Below are 24,064 nucleotides of genomic sequence, written 5' to 3' on the forward strand. Positions count from 1 at the left end.
GCTCCGCTTGAAGTGGTGGAAGAGGAGATTCCATGTAGCGATGGCCAAATATTTGAACAGCCACGGCCACAGGAAGGCGCCGCTGGCAATTTGTCACAAGAGGTGGACGATGACGAGACACAATTGCCACGAAGTGAGGAGGAGGACCGTGGTGCGGAAGAGGAGGTGGTGGATAATCTAGTAACTGACCCAACGTGGCAGGAGGACACGCAGAGCGAGGCCAGCAGCACACAGGGGGAGGGAGGCAGAGTACCCCAACAGGCAGGAAGAAGGCGGGCAACCATTCCCCGTAACACCAACACGAGGGACGTTGCCAGTACAACCGGTAGGTCTTCCAGAGTCTGGAAATTTTTTAAAGACTCTGCTTATAACCCCAAAAAGGCCATTTGTACCACCTGCCAGGCCAGCATCAGCAGGGGTGATAAAACTACCAGCTTTACCATCGCCAGCATGATCAGGCACATGTCAGCAAAGCACCCGACTTTGTAGGGGGAACCCCAGGGTCCACGACTGGTGTCAGCGGGTGTCACCACTGCTTCTTCCGCTGTTGTGCATGTAAGAGAACCCCCTGTTGTGCGTGCAAGGCAATTCCCTGTCCATACTGCATACAAAGATGCCCCCTCCTCTCAGTCTTCACTTGTTATGGCAGTCTCTCAAGAAACGGCATCCACGTCCCACCGCAGCGTTCAATTGTCCATATCCCAGAGCTTTGAAGGAAAGCGCAAATTCGCAGCCAACGCCCCACAGGCCACAGTCCTAAATTCGCACATTTCACGACTGCTTGCGTTGGAAATGCTTCCTTTTAGGCTGGTGGAGACGGAATCCTTCCGCAACCTTATGGCGGTGGCCGTCCCTCAGTACTCGGTCCCCAGCCGACACTATTTTGCCCGTTGTGCCATCCCTGCACTACACAAGCATGTGTCCCAAAACATCTGCCATGCCCTCAACAACGCAGTTACTGGGAGAGTCCACCTGACAACGGACACGTGAACAAGTGCTTGTGGCCAGGGACGGTACATCTCCCTGACGGCACACTGGGTAAACATAGTGGAAGCCGGGACCCAGTCGGACCTTGGGACGGAACACCTCATCCCCACACCGGGGATTGCGGGCCCTATGTCAGTCAGAGTTGCCCCCACAGTGTACAGCTCCTGCGCATCATCCTCTTCCTCCTCATGTTCAGCCTCCATCTCAGATATCACCACATCAGTTGCAAGCTGGAAGCACTGCAGTACTGCCTCAGCCAAGCGGCAACAGGCTGTGCTGAAACTCATAAGCTTAGGTGATAAACCTCACACTGCTTGTGAGTTGTGGACAGCTGTGAAAGAGCAGGCAGATCTGTGGCTGACACCGCTGAACCTACATCCAGGCATGGTCGTGTGTGACATTGGCCGTAACCTGGTGGTGGCTCTGAGGCGAGGTGAGATCACACACATACCATGCCTGGCCAATGTGCTTAACCTCGTGGTTCAGCGGTTTCTTAAATCGTACCCCGAGTTTCCAGATCTGCTCGTCAAAGTACGCCGCCTGTCAGCTCATTTTCGGAAGTCGGCTACAGCTTCTGCCACCCTTGCTGTGTTGCAGCAGCGTTTGCAGCTTCCGGCACACCGACTGGTGTGTGATGTCCCCACACGTTGGAACTCTACCCTCCACATGTTGTAAAGGATTTGTGAGCAAAAGAGAGCAGTTGTGGAGTACCAGCTGCAACAAGGCCGTCGAGTGGACCTGGATGTCTGACATATGTACCATCCTGACAAACCTTGAGGAGTCCACCAAGATGGTGAGTGGCCATGACACCATCATTAGCGTCAACATCCCACTTGTCTGTCTTTTGCAACGCTCTCTGCAGAGAATTAAAGAGGAGGCATTGCAGCCAGAGTATGATGAGATGGATCAAGAAGCTGTAATGGGCGATTACACACAGCCCAGCCTCATCTCCTCCCAACGTGCATTGGGGGACAATGAGGGAGAGGAGGAGGAGCAGGAGGAAGAAGAACAGGAGCTGGTATCATGCACTGTAGACGGTAGTACCTGTACAACCGTCATACAGTCGGTTCAGCGTGGGGAGCCTGAGGACAGGGGGGAGGAGGAGGAGGAGAGCATGGTCAGTCGTTATCTTGGTGAGGACACGGAAGTCTTGCCCGTTACCAGTCTGGCACGCATGGTTGACTTTATGTTACGCTGCCTTAACCGTGACCCTTGCGTTGTCAAAATGTTGGGTGACAGTCATTACTGGTTGGTGACACTTTTAGACCCCCGCTACAAGGAGAACTTTCACTCTCTTATTCCTGAGGTGGAGAGGTCTACAAAAATGGGGCAGTACCAGAAGGCCCTTGCTGCAGAACTGTTAAAAAAAAAATCCCATCTGAACACGCTAGCGGCAGAGGTCACAGTTCGTTGACCAACCAAGGCGTACAGGCGAGAGAAACGCAACTCCAATCCAGCAGAGGCAGGGGAACACTGTCAACATTCTGGGACAGTTTTCTGAGACCCGCCCAGCTTACAGGCCCTGAGGCGCAGGGTACTCTCACAAGGAGTGGAAAGTGTCAAAAGATGGTGAGGGAGGACCTTGCTGACCGTACCAGCATCCTCCGTGATTCCTCTGTGCCTTTTAATTATTGGGTATCCAAGCTGGACACTTGGAATGAACTCGCTCTGTACGCCTTGGAGGTCCTGGCCTGCCCTGCCGCTAGCGTGTTATCGGAGCGTGTTTTTAGTGCCGCTGGGGGAATTCTAACTGATAAGCGCACTCGCCTGTCAACTGACAATGCTGACAAGCTGACCCTTATCAAAATGAACAAGGGCTGGATTGGGCCAGACTTCTCATCACCACCAAATGACAGCAGAGTAACATAAAGTCAAATCCACTGTGTTATTTCGGGAGGTGTATTCCCATGCACCGCTTCACACCCACACATGGGTACGCTTCCTCATTTCGGCTGTTTTTTGCTCTTCTCCTTATCCTCAGCCTCCACCACCACTATACCACCAGGGTGACCGTGGTCCGTGTTGCCAGCATTGCAAGTTCCTCCATCCTAATTTTTGGCAGCTTTTGCTTGGAAGGCATAGGTAAAGACTATGGGAGACCACTCCCCAATAATGGGAATAATGTTTTTAATATGCTGTACTGCAAGGCTTTTGTAAGGGGCATTAAAACCGTCTTGTTAAGCTACTGTGACCTCCACGTCTCTTCCAAGCGGCATTAAACCGTCTTGTTAATCCACTCTGACCTCCACGTGTTAGAACTCTCCTGTTAGTTTTTTTTCTATTTTGGTCACGTGACCTGCTGCCTATTTATTCCAGCTCCGCCCTTCTGGCTTTGCTGGACTTCAGTGTTATTTGACTCTCTATCTAGCCAGGTGCTTTTGTACCTATCGCTCTAGTTCTTTTGGTCCTTTGGACCTCTAAGTACCTTTTGTCTGTTTGTCTTTTTGCTCTGCTACAACATCTGCTAGGAGGTGTCCAATTTTGTCCCAGTCCTTAGTTCTTTTAGGGACTCCTCCCTTTATTCTATTTGTCTGCATTCAGAGTAGCTGAGGACGAAGGCGGGTCTGTTCACAAGGAACAGGTCGCCCGCTGCAACGTAGGGAATCGGCTCAGTCTTATTATAGGGACAGATTCCCTTTCTTTCCTTAGTTCTTGTAGCAGATCATAACACCACGTCTCTTCCAAGGGGCATTAAAACCGTCTTGTTAAGCTACTGTGACTTCCACGTCTCTTCCAAGGGGCATTGATATTGTCTTTTTATTCCACTGGGACCTCCACCACTCTTCCAAGGGGCATTAAAACCGTCTTGTTAAACCACTCTGACCTCCACGTCTCTTCCAAGCGGCATTAAAACCGTCTTGTTAAGCTACTGTGACCTCCACGTCTCTTCCAAGGGGCATTAAAACCGTCTTGTTAAGCTACTGTGACCTCCACGTCTCTTCCAAGGGGCATTAAAACCGTCTTGTTAAGCTACTGTGACCTCCACGTCTCTTCCAAGGGGCACTGATATTGTCTTTTTATTCCACTGGGACCTCCACCACTCTTCCAAGGGCCATTGATATTGTCTTTTTATTCCACTGGGACCTCCATGTCTCTTCCACGGGGCACTGATATTGTCTTTTTATTCCACTGTAACCTCCACCACTCTTCCAAGGGGCATTAAAACCGTCTTGTTAAACCACTCTGAACTCCACAGCTCTTCCAAGGGGCATTGAAATGTTGTTTTTAATTACCTCTAACCTCCACGACTCTTCCAACGGGCATTGCATTTCCTCCTATTTTTAGTCCGCTTTTGCTTTTCAATGCATAGGCGAACACTAAGGGAGTACTCACTCCACAATAATGGGTAGAAGGTTTTTAGTATGCTGTAATCCACTTCTGTTTCAAGGGACATTGCAGTGCCTCATAATTTTTGGAAAGCCTTCCATTCACTGCCGACAGTGTACAGGAGACCCAGTTGCTATAAATGGAAAAAAACGGTTTAGTGAAGGCCCTCTGACCTCCATGTCACTTCCAAGGGGCATTGGAGTGCCTCGATATTTTTGGTAGGCATTGCACTCACTGTATGCCCTATAACTGTGTAGCCGAACCGCACCTTTTGGTACAGAAACATATCCTACAAGACATGTGTGGTTGACTTGGCTGATATTGATGTGAATGGTCCCTGTTCCTCCTGCTCTTTCTCCTTTGCCACCACCTCATATATCATTCATCACCTGAAGCTTTGTTTTAACGGGAGTCATAGACCTGGGATAGTAGCAGGAAAACATCCAGCAATCCTCTGAGGAGGTAGGATATGCGCCAAAACGCTGACCACCACATGCCTAGCCGCTACTACATACATGCTCTTGCATTCCAAGGAACAGAAAGCTAAGGCGATGGATGGCCTCATGATCATGGATAATTTACTCGTTGTGTAGGAGGCCGACCACTGCTGATGTCTACCTTCTGAACTTTGTGTTGAAGCCTGATTGACCCAGGACCCGCAATCCTCCATGTCTGGAAGATGTGTTGCATCCCAGTGTCCAACTGTGTCCCGGCTTCCACAATATTAACCCAGTGTGAAGGTGTCAGTCAGATGGACCATCCCTGGCCACATTCACTTGTTCACGTGTTTGTGGTTAGGCTGTTCTTCCCACTAAATGCACTGGGGAGGGCACAGGTAATGTTTTGGTATGCGCGCTTGTGTATAAGGCACATCGGGACAAATAGGGGCAGCTGGGGACCGTTTATGGACACCCGGCCGCCCCAAGGCGGCTGGGGACAGTGTGTGGGCACCCGGCCGCGGGGCGGCTCGGGACCGAGTATGGATACCAGGCTGCCGACGCAGCCATGATGTGGTGGCTAGATTCCGCCTCCACATGCCTAAAAAGCCCAATTTCAAGTGCAAGCAAGCAGTATGGTATTGCAGCCTGGGGGTGGGTGAGTGGCAGGCTGCATACTTGCGCTTGTATTGCAAGGAATGGGGGAGGTACAATTGAACACTGCCCTGGGATATGGACTTGCATGGGGTTAGTTGCAAGTCTTCTAATGGGCACACTTTTAGGCAGTGACCTGGCTGTCAGAGATGCTTCCAGGGGTCTTCCCCATGTTGTTCCCATGTCTTTTCAGCACTGTATGCATGTGTCACACAGCACATGGCCAGATAAGGTTGTAAAATGTTAAAATGACATTTCCCGGTGAATGCATTTGTCACGGTTGAAAGCAATACAAAAGTGCAAAAACACATAAAAAATGCTACTTGTGAACATAGCCCAAGGTGTGGCGGAGTATTTTTGTTTTTGATTATTTATTTTACCTTATACACAAGTTTTTACCCTGGAAAGGATGTTCCTTAACATATTTCACAGGAAAGCAGTTTCAGTTTCGTTTTTGAACGTTTTATTGTGAGCCCGTAAAAGTGGCTTAATACCTCTGACCACGTTGTTGACAGCAGTGACCTGGGGGTCAGAAATGCTTCCTGGGGCGGGCCCCATGCTGTCCCCATGTCATTTTAGCACTGTCACTATCGTTTTGGGCACTTTTTAGGCTTTCTACAGACTGCCGGGGGTGCCGCCGCAAAAATGCTCGGGTCTCCCATAGACTAACATTGGGCTCATTGCTTGGGTCGAGCACCCGAGTATCACGGTGAGCTCGGCCCGAGCTTCGAGCACCCAAGCGTTTTAGTGCTCGCTTAACACTAGTGTCCTCGTATTGAGAACATAATCCACCAAGATTCTCTGTTTAGGAATTTCCTGCAGAGATCACCGCCTCTAAAGGGTTTATTAACCTTCTCGATACCAATAACTGAGAAGGACATGGTATCTCCTCCATGTCTCTCTGTAAACTGTCTAGAGGCTGCTGAACTATAAAGAACTTTATTGGCTGCATCTGATAAATGACGTCTCACTCGTACTTTGAGCGGTCCAGATGTACATTCCACATACTGAATCTGGCAAGTATTATAAGTAATTAAATATACCACGTAAGATTAATTGCAATTGATGAAATTGCATATATAATAAGTTTTATTCGTGGCCAAGGATATAAAGTGTTACGCTCGCGCCCGGACTGACTGGCGTGAGCATGATTAGTGATCCCACTGTACCATGAACCGAGGAGTGCCTGGAGGGGCGTAACTAAGTATCAACCCGATCCGACCAAGGTCGCACGGCGGCTCAGTCGACTTCGTGAACCAAGGAGGAACTGAGCAGAGGGACCAGGTGCTACTCCAGGTCAAACCCGGGTCACAGCTGTTGACCCACACCGGGGAATGCAGGAACAGGCAAGTTAGACTGGCCTACAGACAGGTGGGTATTGGCAAGCACGGCTGGTATGCAGACAGGTGGGTACTGGCAAGCACGGCTGGTATGCAGACAGGTGGGCACTGGCAAGCACGGCTGGTATGCAGACAGGTGGGCACTGACAAGCACGGCTGGTATGCAGACAGGTGGGCACTGGCAAGCACGGCTGGAGTGCAGACAGGGAGGTACTAGCAGGTTGGAGCGCAGGATGGATAGGGTCCAGTACAGACTGGGAGACAAGAACAGAGCCGCAGATGCGGTAGACAAGCAGAGTAAAGCGTAACCGCCAGAGCGGAGGACAAGGCAGAGCAGAGAGGAACCGCCGGTGCGGTGAGCAAGCAGGGCGGAGCGAAAACCACAGGTGCGGTGGGCAAGGCAGAGCAGAGCGGAACTGCCGGAGCGGTGGACAAGGCAGAGCAGAGAGGAACCGCCGGAGCGGTGGACAAGGCAGAGCAGAGAGGAACCGCCGGAGCGGTGCACAAGGCAGAGCAGAGAGGAACCGCCGGAGCGGTGGACAAGGCAGAGCAGAGCGAAACCGCAGGTGCGGTGGACAAGGCAGAGCAGAGCGAAGCCGCAGGAGCGGTGGGCAAGGCAGAGCAGAGCGAAGCCGCAGGAGCGGTGGGCAAGGCAGAGCAGAGCGTAACCGCAGGAGCGGTGGTCAAGGCAGAGCAGAGAGAAACCACTGGAGCAGTGGTCAAGGCAGAGCAGAGAGGAACTGCCGGAGCGGTGGACAAGGCAGACCAGAGGGAAACCGCTGGCGCGGTGAGCACGCAGAGCCGAACAGGGCTGAAGGTGCAGGCAGAGAGGACAGGGCTCTGTTCACATGGAACAGACTGGAAAATACAGGAAGATGGCTAGAACACAAGAGGTAGATACGGAGGAAGGGAAAAGGGACAAGCAGAACCAGATACACACAAGGTACTTACAAAGAAGTAGCGAGTGGACACAAAACTCACAAACAGTAGTACAGAGACAATGAGTTGGAGTTAGGTGCAGTTTCAGATACTGCAGGAAAAGGGAAGGTACGGACATAGAGACAAACAGGTAACAGGCTAGGCTACAGTTCAGACAGGAACTGCTACTGCAACGAGACACAAAAACGAGCCTGGATATACAGCCCCCAGAGTGGCGGAAACAGACTAGAAGTCAGAGATAACAGGCCTGGGTATACAGCCCCCAGGGTGGCAGAAACAGACAAGATACAGGACAGGACCTGGCAATTCAGATGCAAAGACAAACTGAGAGAAGGTGTTGCTCAGGCCCCTCCTTCTGGGTGGAGGGGGTTTAAATATCCAGTGACTCACAGCAATAGGCTGGGGACGCATTAGGAGCGCGCCCACAGCAGCTATAAGAATCAGGAAGTAACCGGGCCACCGCCCAAAGCAATCAGACAAGAGACATGCACACAGCATGAACTGGAGCAAGGTTTGCAGGCTGGACTGATGGGTAAGATTGCGGTCTTGCATAGTGGGAGGTGGTGCACTATGCAAGCTCGCCGCCAGGGATGTTACATAAAGTTGGAAGTATTAGATACATGTCTACAACATGTACAGACAGAATGGCCACATTTATAAAAGCCTGTTGTAGTGTTGGAATCCTCTTAGAGTATTAAGCCACTTAGTTATAATGTATATAATTTTGTAACTTTTTTTGTGCTTTTTCCATGTCATTTATATTTTAAGTGTTTGATCCAATCCTATGCAATAATACATAAATGTGATCATATGGACAGACCGGATATGATAAAAAAAAAAGAAAAAAAAAATGCCTCCCTAGTCGTTGATAAAGATATGCAATGATTAAAGATGCAAGTCTGAAACACGTTTGCTACTAACTGCATATTGGTTTGATTGTGATCTATGGTAATGTTTTAAATATTTTTCACCAATAAACTTCAAGTCTTTATTTTAGCTTGATAATGGAACAATTTTTTTGTACTATTGGACCTCTGCAGCACTGCTGGTTCCAAGCATCGGATTTCCATGAGGTTGATCTGACTTTGTTTCTATTATCGCTTCATTCCATTCAGTGCTGTCATGCTTCCCACATGAATTAAGTAGTGACCATTGCATTCACAGGCATTTGTTTATATACCTATCTATATAAATAATATAAATGTTCGCTTGTTCAAAATCTTAAATCTCTGAAAGTTCTTCACTGATTGCTTTGAAATTTTGACACAACGTTGCATTCGAATACACACGTTTTTATATACTGTATGGTGAAGTAATAAGGGATATGTGTCTGTGTTGATTTTACTACTGGGTGGCAGACTTTTGTTTGGGTGGGATTTTGAAATTGGAGCCCTTTCGGGTACATAGCTGGATAACCAATGTGGAGGATATGTCCATAAATTGATTGACTGCTCTTGCTGCTATTTGATTGATTTGGCTATGGCAAGATAAACATTGTACTACTTAATTCTAGAGCACTGATATATACCCTACTATATGAATTTGGCCATCTATAACTATTGATTAATAATTATCGGCTTCTTTAATTATACGTTCACTTTTTTTTCTACCCTTTCTCACCATTGTGGTTTTGTTAAAATTAAGATAAGGGTCTTTGTAGGGACATTAGGGACACCGACGTGGAGCGGGGGCGCCACGAAGTACAAATTAGGGTGTCAACCTCCGCTGTCTGGAAGGGAGAGGTTTTAGGGACAGGATTAATCTGTATTCCCTCCCGGTCGGTGTATTACCTAATTCTTGATGTCCTATCATTAGGAGTATTATTGTTGTTTGTCTATGGAATTTTTGAGTCCTTTTTAGAGTAAATTAAGGTATTTTTTAGGGGGGGGGGTTTTGTCTGCTGGTTGTCTCTGTCTATTAGGCCCCTCATGTGATATTCGGTTTGGGTGTTTAAGTGTGTCAGCAGTTCCTGCAAGATGAAGGCATTGATGCTATGGACTGGCCCGCCCGTTACCCAGACCTGAATCCGATTGAGCACATCTGGGACATCATGTCTCTCTCTGTCCACCAACGTCATGTTGCACCACAGACTGTCCAGGAGTTGCTTTAGTCCAGGTCTGGGAGGAGATCCCACAGGAGACCATCCACAACCTCATCAGGAGCATGCCCAGGCGTTGTAGGGAGGTCATACAGGCACGTGGAGGCCACACACAATACTGAGCCTCATTTTGACTTGTTTTAAGGACATTACATCAAAGTTAGATCAGCCTGTAGTGTGTTTTTCCACTTTAATTTTGGGGGTGACTTCAAATCCAGGCCTCCATTGGTTAATAAATTTGATTTCCATTGATGATTTTTGTGTGATTTTGTTGTCAGCACATTCAACTTTGTACAGAACAAAGTATTCAATGAGAATATTTCATTCATTCAGATCTAGGATGTGTTATTTGAGTGCTCCCTTTATTTTTTTGAGCAGTGTATATATCCAGCAGCTTTTGTTTTGGCCAAAAGATTTTTTAAGCCGCCACCATAACAAGGAGACTCTTATGGCCGGGCCCTACTCTACTCTAACCTATTTAACATTCCTTATAATACCCAATATTCTTTTTTGGTATATTTTTATTTAACCCTGCTGTTCTGTTCTGGTCTACTATACACTTATAATGTTCCGGTCATTTTTGACCAGACCTATTAAAGTCTTGATTTGTAGCTAATTTAAGTGTTTTATTTGAATACCGGTTGCATTATTATACTGTATGTGAACATGGTTGTTCATAAACAAATGAAATGAAAAACTTAATTTTTAATTATTTTTTTTGTATCAAAAAATGTTACATGGCCTTATTGCAATATTCATGCATATTGCACATTTGCACATAAAAAAAATATTCTTTATATAACTGTAAACTATAACTAATAACATCAAACTGTTAAATAAGGTTCACGGTGTGAAATTTACTGTTTGCATTCATCACAATTATAATTTACATGTCTTTTGCATAAGTACTTTGCACAACTGCAGCATATCCCATTTGTTTTGTGATTGCTTGATGTTGGACAGAATGCGCATCGTTTCCGTTTTAGGCTGGTTGCGTTGCTGGCGGAGGCCGTGGGTATCGTAGCAGTGCCGGTAGAAGCAATTGATTCACTTTCTTTAGCATGCTGTTGGATCCTGTGGACAATGGCTGCCGCTCCATCATCTCTGGGTGTTACTTTTCTTTCTTTGATATATGAGCTAACCAGTGATTTTCCCAACTCCTCTATAAAAATTCTTCTTTTATATAGTTTATTTTTGTTCCAATTTGGGTGTATTTCACGCCATAACACGAATGCATTGTATGCCGACACATCCAGAATGTTGTAAAAAACAACCATTGGCCATCGATTTGTTTTGCATTTACAGGTGTAAGTGCCTATGAGTTGATCTAGAGTATCAACTGCCCCTTTTGTGGCATTGTAATGTAAAATCATCTCCGGCTTTCTGTCGTCTCGATTACTGATTGCACTATCATGGTGCATTGTGCTCATCAGAATGACATGTTTGTGCTTTTTGGGAACATAAGAAACTACTGTTGTATCCTTAGTAAAATAAAACAGAAGTATAAACGTCTCTCTTAATGAGGATACCTTGTGGCAGTCCTACCTTATTTTTTCTAACAGTACCCAGCATGGTCATTTTACTTTTCAGCAACATCTGCCCCAGTTGGTATGATGTGAAAAATTGTTGCATGTAACATTTTGTCCTTTGAGTCCGTGTGTCGAATCCAGAACTACTCGCATACATTGATTTTTTTCAGCTCTTTCTCCAGTGTTTTTCCCTATGTATACCTGAGCGTTTACAGCATATGAATTTTTGCTGTCGCACAGAGTCCATATTTTGATGTTGTACTTTGCAGGCTTACTTGGAATATACTGTCTGAACGGGCACCTACCTCTGAATGACACCAGTTGTTCATCTATAAATATACTGGAAGCGAATCCATCTGCTGTATCGTAATTTGAAAATGTATGTATGTCTAAATCAGCACGGACCAAAAGGACCTAGATAAATTGATAAATAGTAGATGCAATATATAGTCCAAAATGAGATTATAACTCCTTTATTTTACTAAAAAAATGGCTGGAGATTAGTATAAAAGGCTATCGGTCATTTTTGACCGAACAGTACAAGTGTAAAAAAAAAACATGGAGCAAAAAGTAAGCCAAACAACAAAAAAAAAATACCCATAGTAAGAATACCTCAAATGAGGAAAAGTCAATTAAACACAAGTTTCAGAACCGCATAATGAATATTTAAAAAAATCTTCATCCTGCCCCCATTGCCTCCATCCTGCCCCCATTGTCTCCATCCTGCCCCCATTGTCTCCATCTTCCTCTCATTCTGCCTCCATTCTTCCTCCAATGTCTCCATCCTGCCCCCAAGTCTCTATTTGTCTCCATTCTGTCCCCATTGTTTCCATTCTGACACTAATGTCTCTATCCTGTCTCCAATATCTCCATCCTGCCCCCAATGTCTCCATTCTGCCTCCATGTTTCCATTCTGCCCCCAATGTCTCCCATTCTGCCTCCATGTTTCCATTCTGTGTCACGCAAGGTGTGGGAAAGACTAAGTGCAAGGGAAAAAAGGAAGGGAGCCCAGACACTAAGGAAAGTGGGAGTGGAGACCTCCTAGGCTGATCTGATATCACCCTGCCTCCCCTATCATCCCTATATTGGTTCCTCACCAATCACCGCACAGGAACCTAAACCCTGTATTTCCCTAGTGCTTGGCCCTGGATAAGGAAGTGGGGGATGAGCACTAGTCAGTCCTCACTAACAACTAAAGACAACAAAGGAGACAAACACAGGGAAAAGTAACTTAGCTTGAGCTGACTTCAGAGAGTTTACTCCTAAAGTCCTCCAAGCACCAAAGAGGAAGTAAGCAGATTGCAACAGCTCCAAGCCTTCACAGGAGACCAAATGAATATCACCGACGCCTCCCTGTAGCAAACCGCAACTATTTAAACACCCAGGTTTGGGTGTCAATTAGCTGGAGGGAGGTAGCTGCTGGGTCCTAGAGTAAGACAGCTAATAAGGTGTCTGTCATGCCAAACAAAGATCTTCTGCAACCAACTGCAGGGCGACTGTCACTTCTGACACACTCGTGACATTCTGCCCCCCGTGTCTCCATTCTGCCCCCATGTCTCTCCATCCTGCCCCCTGTCTCCATTCTGCTCCCTGTGTCTCTCTATTCTGCCCCCATGTTTCTATTCTGCCCCCCGTGTCCCTCCATCCTGCCCCATGTCTATATTCTGCCCCCCGTGTCTCTCCATCCTGCCCCCATGTCTCTCTATCCTGCCCCAAATGTCTCCCATTCTGCCCCCCATGTCTCCATTCTGCCCCCCATGTCTCCAACCTGCCCCCATGTTTCTATTCTGCCACAATGTCTCCCATTCTGTCCCCATGTTTCTATTCTTCCCCCAATATCTCCCATTCTGCCCCAATGTCTTCCATTCTGCCCCATGTTTCCATTCTGCCCCCAATGTCTGACATTCTGCCCCCAGTGTCTCACATTCTGTCCCCATGTTTCCATTTTGCCCCCATGTCTTCACATCCTGCCCCTACGGTGCGGCTTTAAAAAAAAAAAAAAAAAAAAAAATGTCTCCTTATCTTGCAGTGTTCCAGTGGCGCCCAGCTCTCCCATCACCGGAAGCACGATCGCTGGCACATGACAGTGACGTCATACGCCAGTGACATCAGCGCTGACGTCAGCTGTCTGTGATTGGCCGGCGGCTGTTAACTATTGCTGTGCGGGAAGCTTCCCGCACGGCAATAGATTTCAAGTGAATCTGCATCCGAGGACGCACGTTCACAGTAAGTGAACTGGCAGAATCCTGCAGCTGGAACCTGGTAAGCAGAAGAACGGGGGCCCGACAGGGCCTCTGCTCACCAGGCTCCATACGCCAGTAAGGGCAGTAATGCCCTGATGGCGGCCCTGGCAGTGGCCTACTTAAACCACCAAGGGGGATCAGGTCAGATCCATTAATGACAGAGGTAGTAAAAAATTTCCGTATAACAGAGAAAAAGCTTTTATCCCTGTCAGGACGACATTTAAGGGGATCAGAAAACGTCTTTGCCAACTACCTAAGTCATCATTCACTCAGTCAAGGGGAGTGGACTTTAAATCTGAGAATTTTCATTCAAATTTGTATGTCATGGGGTGTTCTAGAGATAGACCTATTCGTTACCAAAGAAAAATCATCAGGTAGAATTTTTTCTTCCCCTGAGCCCAAGGGAGTTCCCGAGTGGGGTGGACGCACTTCTACAAAAATGGGATTTTCATATAGCCTACACTTTCCCACCTTTCCCTCTGATACCAATAGTATTGAAGAAAATAAACTGCTCAAAAAAATAAAGGGAACACTCAAATAACACATCCTAGATCTGAATGAATGAAATATTCTCATTGAATACTTTGTACAAAGTTGAATGTGCTGAAAACAAAATCACACAAAAATCATCAATGGAAATCAAATTTATTAACCAATGGAGGCCTGGATTTGGACTCACCCCCAAAATTAAAGTGGAAAAACACACTACAGGCTGATCCATCTCTTTGATGTAATGTCCTTAAAACAAGTCAAAATGAGGCTCAGTATTGTGTGTGGCCTCCACGAGCCTGTATGACCTCCCTCCAATGCCTGGGCATGCTCATGATGAGGTTGCGGATGGTCTCCTGTGGGATCTCCTCCCAGATCTGGACTAAAACATCCGCCAACTCCTGGACATTTTGTGGTGCAATGAGACGTTGGTGGATGGAGCGAGACATGATGTCCCAGATGTGCTCAATCGGATTCAGGTCTGGGGAACGGGCGGGCCAGTCCATAGCTTCAATGCATTCATCTTACAGGAATTGCTGACACACTCCAGCCACATGAGGTCTGGCATTGTCCTGCATTAGGAGGAACTCAGGGCCAACCGCACCAGCATATGGTCTCACAAGGGGTCTGAGGATCTCATCTCGGTACCTAATGGCAGTCAGGCTACCTCTGGCGAGCACATGGAGGGATATGCGGCCCTCCAAAGAAATGCCACCCCACACCATTACTGACCCACTGCCAAACCGGTCATGCTGAAGGATGTTGCAGGCAGCAGATCACTCTCCACGGCGTCTCCAGACTCTGTCACGTCTGTCACATGTGCTCAGTGTGAACCTGCTTTCATCTGTGAAGAGCACAGGGCGCCAGTGGTGACTTTGCCAATCCTGGTGTTCTGTGGCAAATGCCAAGCGTCCTGCACGGTATTGGGCTGTGAGCACAACCCCCATCTGTGGACGTAGCACAGACTGTTGCCGCTTGTCTGAGGCAGTGCTGCAGTGCTTCCAGCTTCTGACTAATGTGGTCATTTCGGAGATGGAGGCTGAAGAGGAGGAGGAAGAGGTGCAGGAGCTGTAGAATGTAGGGGCAACCCTGATTGACCCAAGGCCCGCAATCCTTGGCGTCGGGAGGACGTGTTCCGTCCCAAGGTCCGACTGGGTCCCGGCTTCCACTATATTAACCCAGTGTGCCGTCAGTGAGATGTACCGTCCTTGCCCACAAGCACTTGTCCACGTGTCCCTGGTTAGGTGGACTTTCCCAGTAACTGCGTTGTTGAGGGCATGGCTAATGTTGTGGGACACGTGCTCGTGTAATGCGGGGATGGCACACCAGGAGAAACAGTAGCGGCTGGGGACCAAGTACCGAGGGACGGCTGCCGTCATCACATTGTGGAAAGCTTCCTGCTCCACAAGCCTAAAAGGCAACATTTTGAGCTCAAGCATTCGCAAATTGTGTGAATTTAGTAATGTGGCTTGTGGAGCGTTGGCTGCATATTTGCGCTTGCGTTCCAAGTACTGGGGTATGGACAACTGAAAGCTGCGCTGGGACATGGACGTGGACATGCTTGCTGATAGTACTAGTTGAGTGTGCAACAACACGTGTAGGGCGGGAGGCATCTTCACATGCGCCATGGACAGGGGATTGGCATGTACACACAACAGCGGAAGAAGCAGTGGTGTCACCCGCAGACACCGTTTCTGCACCATGGGGTTCGGCCCACTTAGTGGGGTGCTTTGCTGCCATGTGCCTGATCATGCTGGTGGTGGTCAGGCTGGTAGTTTTGCTACCCCTGCTGATGCTGGCCTGGCAGGTGGTGCAAATGGCCTTTTTGGGGTAATCGGCAGAGTCTTTAACCCCTTCGCAACCTTGGGATTTGTCATTTTTGCTTTTTCGATTTTTGCTCCCCTTGTTCCCAGAGCCATAGCGTTTTTATTTTTTGGTCAATATGGCCATGTGAGGGCTTATTTTTTGCAGGACGAGTTGTACTTTTCAACGCCATTACTAGTTTTACCATATCGTGTACGGGAAAACTGGAAAAAAATTCCAAGTGCGGTGAAATTGCAAAAAAAGAGCAATAACACAGTTTATTTTTTTTTTTTACCACGTTCACTGAATGCTAAAACTGACCTGCCATTCTTATTCTCCAGGTCATTACGAGTTCGTAGATACCAAACATGTATAGGTTCTTTTTTTATTTAAGTGGTGAAAAAAAAATCCAAAATTTGGTCTCCATTTTTCGAGATCTTGGGCTAGGTGAGGGCTTATTTTTTGCATGCCGGGATGATGTTTTTATTGATAACATTTTGGGGTAGATCCGATGTTTTGATCGCCTGTTATTGCATTTTATTGCAATTCTGCGGCGACCAAAACACGTAATTCTGGCATTTAGAATTTTTTTCTCGTTATGCCGTTTACCGATCGGATTAATTCTTTTTTTATATTGATAGATCGGGCGATTCTGAACGCGGCGATACCAAATATGTCTATGTAGGGTTTTTTTTTTTATTTTATTTTGAATGGGGCGAAAGGGGGGTGATTTAGACTTTTACATTTTTTTAATTTTTTTTATATTTTTAAAAACTTTTTTTTTCACTTTTTGCTTGCTTCTATAGTCTCCATAGGAGACTAGAAGCAGCAGATCCCCTGTATGCAGCAGAAATGGTCCTGTGCTATGAGCGCCGACCACTAGGTGGCGCTCATAGCGACCAGCTCATGACAACCGCAGGCATCTGCTGCAGACCCCGAGATGTCATGCCCGCCCATCGGTGACCCGCGATCACGTGACGGGGGTCGCCGATGGGTGGGGCTTAGGACGGGCTTCCCGGAAGCGCGCGTTAAATGCCGCTGTCGGAGATTCTGTTAACAGCCGCCGGTGGATCGCGATTCCACCTGCGGCTGTTGCGGGCACATGTCAGCTGTAATAATCAGCTGACATGTGCTCGGTTCAGTGTGGGCTCACCGCCGGAGCCCTCACTGAATCGGGGGATTACAGTCTGTGTGTACTAATACGGCACAGGCTGTAAAGGGGTTAAAATACAACCAGACTCTGTAAGACCTAACAATTGTACTGGCAACTTCCGTCGTGTTGGCGTTACGGGTAACGCTTTGCCGTCTTGTGTCTGCGGCCACCACACGGCTTCTTCCTGCCTGTTGTGGTGCTACGCCTCCCTCTCCCTGTGTGCTGCTGTCCTCGCTCTGCATGTCCCCCTGCCAGGTTCGGTCAGTTACTATATTATCCACCACCTCGTCTTTCACTTCCACACCCTGGTCCTCCTCCTGACTTTCTGGCAATTGTGTCTAATCATCATCATCCACCTCTTGCGACAGTAATTGCACTTTCCCACCATTGCCTTCGTGTGACCGTGGCTGCTCCAATATTTGGGCATCGCTTCACGCTTGAAGCTGGCCGGGTGAGAGGCCCAAATCTACAAATGGAAAAGTGAACAGCTCTTCTGAGTGTCCAAATGTGGGATCAGTTGTCTCCGTGCACTCAGCATGGTGGGAGGAAGGAGGATCAGGGTGAGGAATATGCCGTCCAGACTCAAGGTTACTGAGACTTGACTGTGTCAAAGAATTGGTGGTGGTGGCGGCAAAGTGACTGGAAGCATTATCTGCTATCCAACCAACAACCTTTTGATACTGCTCTGGGTTCAATAGTGCTGTGCTGCGGTCCCCTAGTAATTGAACAGGAAAGTCGAGCAACAAGATGTGGGTGTTTGTTGTGACACAATTTCAGCTGCCCCTGGCCTCGGCCTCTGCATGCACCAGCACCATCATGCAGTGGAATACCTATACTAACTGTAAACAAATAAATCTCTCCCTGACTCAGCAGCAGCTCTCCCTACTCTGCCTGGTTCCAGGGTAGACTGTGACAAGCATAGCGGTGCCAGGTCTTATATAGAACTGATGACGCTGTGCAGCCAGCCAATCACTGTAATGCCCACAACCAACATGGCTACAGCATTACATTTCATGGCAAGCAATCCCTGCATGTTCATTGGCTCTCTAAAGAGCGCCAAACATGCAGGGCGGGGACCCGAGTTCCCGCCCGAGCAACCAAGAAATACTCGCCGAGCGCTGTGCTTGTCGATCACCGTGATGCTCGGGCGAGTACCTAGCAGTGGCGAGCACGTTCGCTCATCACTAGTAATACAGAAGTTTGGTGAAGTGTTGTAGTATGAACATGAAAAATGGCTATTTTATATTTCAAATCCATATTGAAAAAAAAAAAAAAAAGATTCTGACATGTCTGGTTTTGTAGGTATCTTACCTCAGTAGGCTAGGGGTCATTAGTCCAGACATAGCAAACTCAACCTGAAGCCATGTTTTTTTTAGTAACAGTCTGAGGTTTAATCTTTATTACTAAAGGGAATTAGCCTTTGTATTTGCTGTGTTTGCCATTAGAGATCCGCGGTAGGCCCAGACACAGACTATTGCACAAAATTGTAAATAAGATTACAGGCATATGGCTTAAGATGGAGAAGCTTATTGTAGTGCAAAAAATATAAGTGGCTATCTGAAACCCATTATGATATATCTAACCTTTAATTAATATTCTGATTATATATTCTGTGTTAAGGTATACTTTATCTGTGAATGTATCTCACTGATACATAGCTTCTTAACACAACATACTGTCTGGAAGAAAACCTTGTTCTGATTTATAACCCAGTGTAGGATTTACTCTTATTATATGTAAACATTATGACAGAAGTAGAATGGTCCGTGAACAGGTCTTGTCCGGTATGGCTTATCTGTGATAGCTGGCCACTGTCACGGGATTGGAATGTTGGACAACAACCTATGTACTTTCAGGCTTACGTAATATTAGGTTGGGTAAGCCTTTTTCTAAAATATAAAAGCTGTTGAAGAATTCAGTTATCGCAGAAGCACTGTGGACCTGTGACGAGGACGCTCTTCACCGTGTAGAACCTGGGACGCATTCTCTGCCCATCGCTGAACTCCAGCTGAAGTTTCCGGACGGATGATGTACATGCTACTAGGGAAATCTTTTTCTTTCGTCTATCCAATAGTAAGTATGTAACCTTTATAAGTATTAAACTTTTGTAACCTTTAACCTAAAAAAGTGTACGCAATATCATACTATTCCTTTGATTCTGTATTTTATCTTTCAAATTAATTCTAAATAAAATTGTGTGTTGCCTTCTTTAAAGCCATATCCAAACCTTATTCCTAAAAACTTGGCAATACAAGAGTGTCAAATATTCCACTGAATTTAAAGCCAACCAGCTCTGTTTTGTTGAACCAATTGACACTTGGTCGCTGACAAATAACATACTATTAGGCGACTGCCTGAAACCATGGCCATCAGATGTTGTTATCCCATATGACTGCCATAATATTCCAGCAATTTTTGTGACAGTGTCAAATATTACATTCCACTTAAAGTATTGCAGTTGTGGGTTCAAACCTATTCACAGTTGGTCGCTGACAAATAGCATATCTGAACAATGTTGTCAGAGTATCACTCTACTTTTACGAACTGACAAAAATTTATATATGTATATACAAAAAACGCAAAAATGGAAAAAAATGTTAAGTCATTACCCTAGAAAAAAACGTTTATGTAAAGCCAAAGAAGAAATAAAAAAAAGAAAAAGTTATGAACTGTCGAAGACATTTATGCAACCAGAATGAACACTCCTCTGGAGCTGATACCACCTCACACCTGTCCCTACTGTAAGTGCATCTAACAGTTATTGATAGGGAATAGAATATTTTAATTTTTTTTTGGGCAGCATCAGCAGCACGCAGTATAAGGCAATAATACCTGGCTGGATCGGTGTAATACGCTATCCATACTGCGATAGCGCACCCGTAAATGAATTTCAGATCAGACCGTTAGATTCTATATTCTAGAATATTATTTGAATTGTCCTTCCCATTATTAAGGAGTGGGTCTCCTATACTGTTATTGCATATGCAGCAATTTCAAGGGCTGGCAAAAATTAGGATGCACCCCAATACATATTTGAAGAGATGTAAAAAAAAAATAAATAAATAAATAAAATAAAAACACAGTAGGATCTTTGGTTTTTGTACTAGACTTGCCAACGTAACCTCAATTTAATCACATTGTTCAGCTCCTGCATCTCCACCTGTTTTGCATCCATCTCCGAAATGACCACATCAGTCACAAGCTGGAAGCACTGCCTTGGCCAAGCGGCAACAGGCTGTGCTGAAGATAATATGCTTATGCTAGGTGACCGCACACCGCTGCAGAGTTGGTGAAAGCTGTAACAGCAGGAAGATCTGTGGCTCCCACCCCTGAACATACAGCTAGGCATGGTCGTGTGTGACAATGTCTGGAACCCGGTGGTGAAGAAATGACAGTCGGAGTAGATACAGTTTCCCTCTATGCCAGTCCTTTCACCGAGCTAAAGAATATAGGTGTGGTAAAATACAACTGCCACCGAGAAGCAGTGTCAGACTGAAGACCATCGGGCCCACCAGAGGATTTGATTCTGAGGGCCCACTTTTCTCCCCCACTCAAGATCCCCATAGCAGCTGCAAAGTTTGCATTTTGAACTCTCCTGATGGAGAAGACAGGGCCCATCAGAGAATCCTCCGGTGCTCTGGTGGGCCCATCCAACCCTGCCAAGAAGCACCCCTGGCTAAGAAAAGTCTGTGTGAAGGTTCCCAGACACTATGGCAGCTTTACTAAGTGGGAAACGAATGCAAACATGGGGAGAACATACAAAATCCTTGCAGATGTTGACCTGGGTGGGATTTAAACCCAGGACCCCAGCTCCAGTACTAACCAATGAGCCACTGTGCTGCCCTGTCTGTTCTCCCTCTGATGTCTAACATGCTGGAGAAACGTGCACCTACTGCCACTCAGTATCTTCAGCTCCTTTGTGAGAAACGAACGTATTTTGCCAGCCACTCAGTCTACCAAATAAAATACATGAGAAGGAAATTGTGGATGGCTTCGCTACTGGTTCTGGGGCACTTCTAATACCATGGTGTCGGGCTATAGTTCACTGGAAAAATTCCAGGCTGGTTGGAGCCAAGCTAATTCCCACAGAATAGTACCAGCAGCAAGCAAAGGAGATGGTGGCCTCTATCATGAATAATTTGCTCGTTGAGTAGGAGACAGACTACTGCTGCTGTCTACCTTGTGATTATTGTATTGAAGCTTGATTGACCCAGGGCCCACAATCCTATGCATCGGGAAAACGTGTTCCGTCCCAGCTTCCACAATATTAACCCAGTGATGCGTCAGTGAGATGTACCATCCCTGGCCACATTCACTTGTCCATGTGCCTGTGATTAGGCTGTCCTTCCCACTAACTGCACTGGTGAGGGTACAGGTAATGTTCTGGGACTCATGCTTGTATAAGGCAGGGACAACACTGAGAGACAGAGTGGGGGCTGGGGACCGAGTACCAAGCCCCAGCCGCCTTGAGGTTGCGGAAAGCTTCTGCCTCCACAAACTTAAAGTGCTAAATTTCTAGTGCAAGCAGTCAAGAAATGTGGCAGTTTAGTAGTGTGGCCTGTGGGTGGTTAGCTGCACATTTGTGCTTGCTTTCCAATTACTGGGGTAAGGACAACTGAACACTGCACTGGGACAAGGACGTGGGCGGTGATGGTTGCAAGAGTGCATCGACAGGTGCAGGGTGGGAGGCATTTTTTCACCTCCATCATGAACGGAGGCTTGGTGTGCATAGTCTACCACCTTGTCTTACACTTCCACAGCCTGGTCCTCCTCCTGACACTGTCCATTGTGTCATCATCCACATCTAGCAACAGTAATTGCACTTTCCCACCGTCACCTTCAGGTGACCACGGTTGCTGAAATATTTGGGCATCGCTACATGTGATCTTCTGTTGCCCTGTTTGAAGCTGGCTGAGCAAGAGGCCCAAATCTATAGATGGAAAAGTGAATAGCTCTTGGGGGTAACCCTGGACTCTAATCTCTCCTTCAAACCACATCCAAGCTCTTTCCACTTCTGAACAAGAGGCAAGAAACTAAATGGAAAGAAACAAAACCGCTCTTTGGAGTGACCAAGTGTGGGATCAGTTGTCTCTGGGCACTCGAAACAGTGGGAGGAAGGAGTATCAGGGTGAGGAAGATGCCGCACATTCCTCAACCACGAATCTGCAAAAACCATAGTGCATGTCCTAATCTCCCTTTGACAACTGCAACCTCCTGCTCTGTGGGCTCCCTTCTAAAACCCATCCAACCTATCCTAAACTGTTGCCCTACCACTTCACCTGTCCCCTTGCTATTCCCTGGCCTCTCCTCTGTCAATCCCTTCTCTGGCCCCCCATTGCCCAGAAACTCCAGTTCAAAACCCTAACCTTGGCATGCAAAGCCATGCATAACCTGTCTCCTCCATACATCTGTGAGCCAGTCTCCCCATACTTACCTGTACACAACCTCCAATTCTCACGATATCTCCTTCTCTACCCTTATTCCCACAATCGCATACAAGATTTCCCTACCCCAACCTTTGACTCTCACCTACTGTTGAAACCTTCAAAAGGCACCTGAAAACCCACCTCTGACAAGCATACAACCTGCAGTAACCCTTGCTGCATGACCAGCTCTAGTCTCACCTACTGTATCATTCATCACCCATCCCTTGTAGACTGAGCCCTCACAGGCAGGGTCTGCTCCTCTACCAGACGCTGTCACATTGTTCAAGATTATTGTAATTGTTTTCACGATGTATAACCTTCACATGTAAAGCGCCATGGAATAAATGGTGCTAATAATGAGGTCCAGACTCACGGCTACCGAGACTGAACCGTGTGGAAGACAGGGTGGTGGCAAACTGACTGGAAGCATTATCTGCTATCTAGCCAACAACCTTTTCACACTGGAAATTATGACAGGAAGGTAGTTTGACATGTGGGTGTTTGTTGTGCTCCCTCAGCAGATCTTGCCCACAGCTTCGGTGTGCACTATGAAACTATTACCATCACTTCCCCGTCCCTTGCCACACACCTTGCCCATTTTAAATAGAGTTTAATATTTGTCATGTTGCCCAAAATGTCTGCATTACCACAGTAATAAGATAATGTCTGATGACCAGTTTTAGGCAGTGACCTGGGAGGCAGATGCTTCCAGGTGGTCTTCCCCATGCTGTTCCCAGGTCTTCTCAGCACTGCATGGATGTGTCAGATCATGTCACACACACACACACACACCACATGGCCAGAACATAGTAAAATGTTAAAATTACTTTTACCAGTGAAAGCAATGCAAGAGTGCAAAATTTCTATGTATGACCAAAGGCAAAAATGCTCCTCCACACCTTGGGCTATTTTATATACAAGTCATTGCCCTGGAAGGCTGTTCCTTAACATTCTCAGGAAAATCCATTTTGGTTTAGTTTTTGTATATTTTATTGAGAGTCTGTAAAAGTGGCATAATACTCTAACATTGTTGACAGCAGTGAACTGGGAGTCAGATGCTTCCAGGGGTCTTCCCCATGCCATTTCACCACTGTTCCCCACCAATTTTAGCAATTTCTGGGCCCCCCTGCAGACCTCTGGGGGAGGGGCACTAGGAAAATGCTAGAGTTTCCCATAGACTTACAGTGCTATGGAAAAATGCAGGAGCGCAATAGGGTCTTATCCAATTAATAAATGTTACATAAAAGTATTAAAAACTTCTCACCTAGTAGGCTTGTGTGGGACACAACACCTATAAAGCATGGACTCCAAATTCTGACATATCCATAGGAAGCTGCAGTGAGCGCAGAAACCACTTCCTTTCCCAGCATCTCTGGCGTAACAAACCACTAGTATGGATAAAAATGTAGGTTAGTCTACGTGTTTGAGTCCAACAACTCCTTCCTCAGGACAACCATACATAATGTATGTTGTCCTGAGGAAGGAGTCGGTGGTCTCTGAAACACGTAGACAAACCTACATTTTTATCCATACTAGTGGTTTGTTGTGACGCCAGAGAGCGCAGAAACAACTTCCTTTCCCAGAATAGACTTACATTGGGCTTGCTGCTCAGATCAAGTACTCAAGCATTTTAGTGATC

The sequence above is a fragment of the Phyllobates terribilis genome, unplaced genomic scaffold, assembly GCF_046119375.1.
Source record: "Phyllobates terribilis strain yellow unplaced genomic scaffold, ASM4611937v1 Scaffold_1__5_contigs__length_1240528914, whole genome shotgun sequence".
NCBI classification, from domain to species: Eukaryota; Metazoa; Chordata; class Amphibia; order Anura; family Dendrobatidae; genus Phyllobates; species Phyllobates terribilis.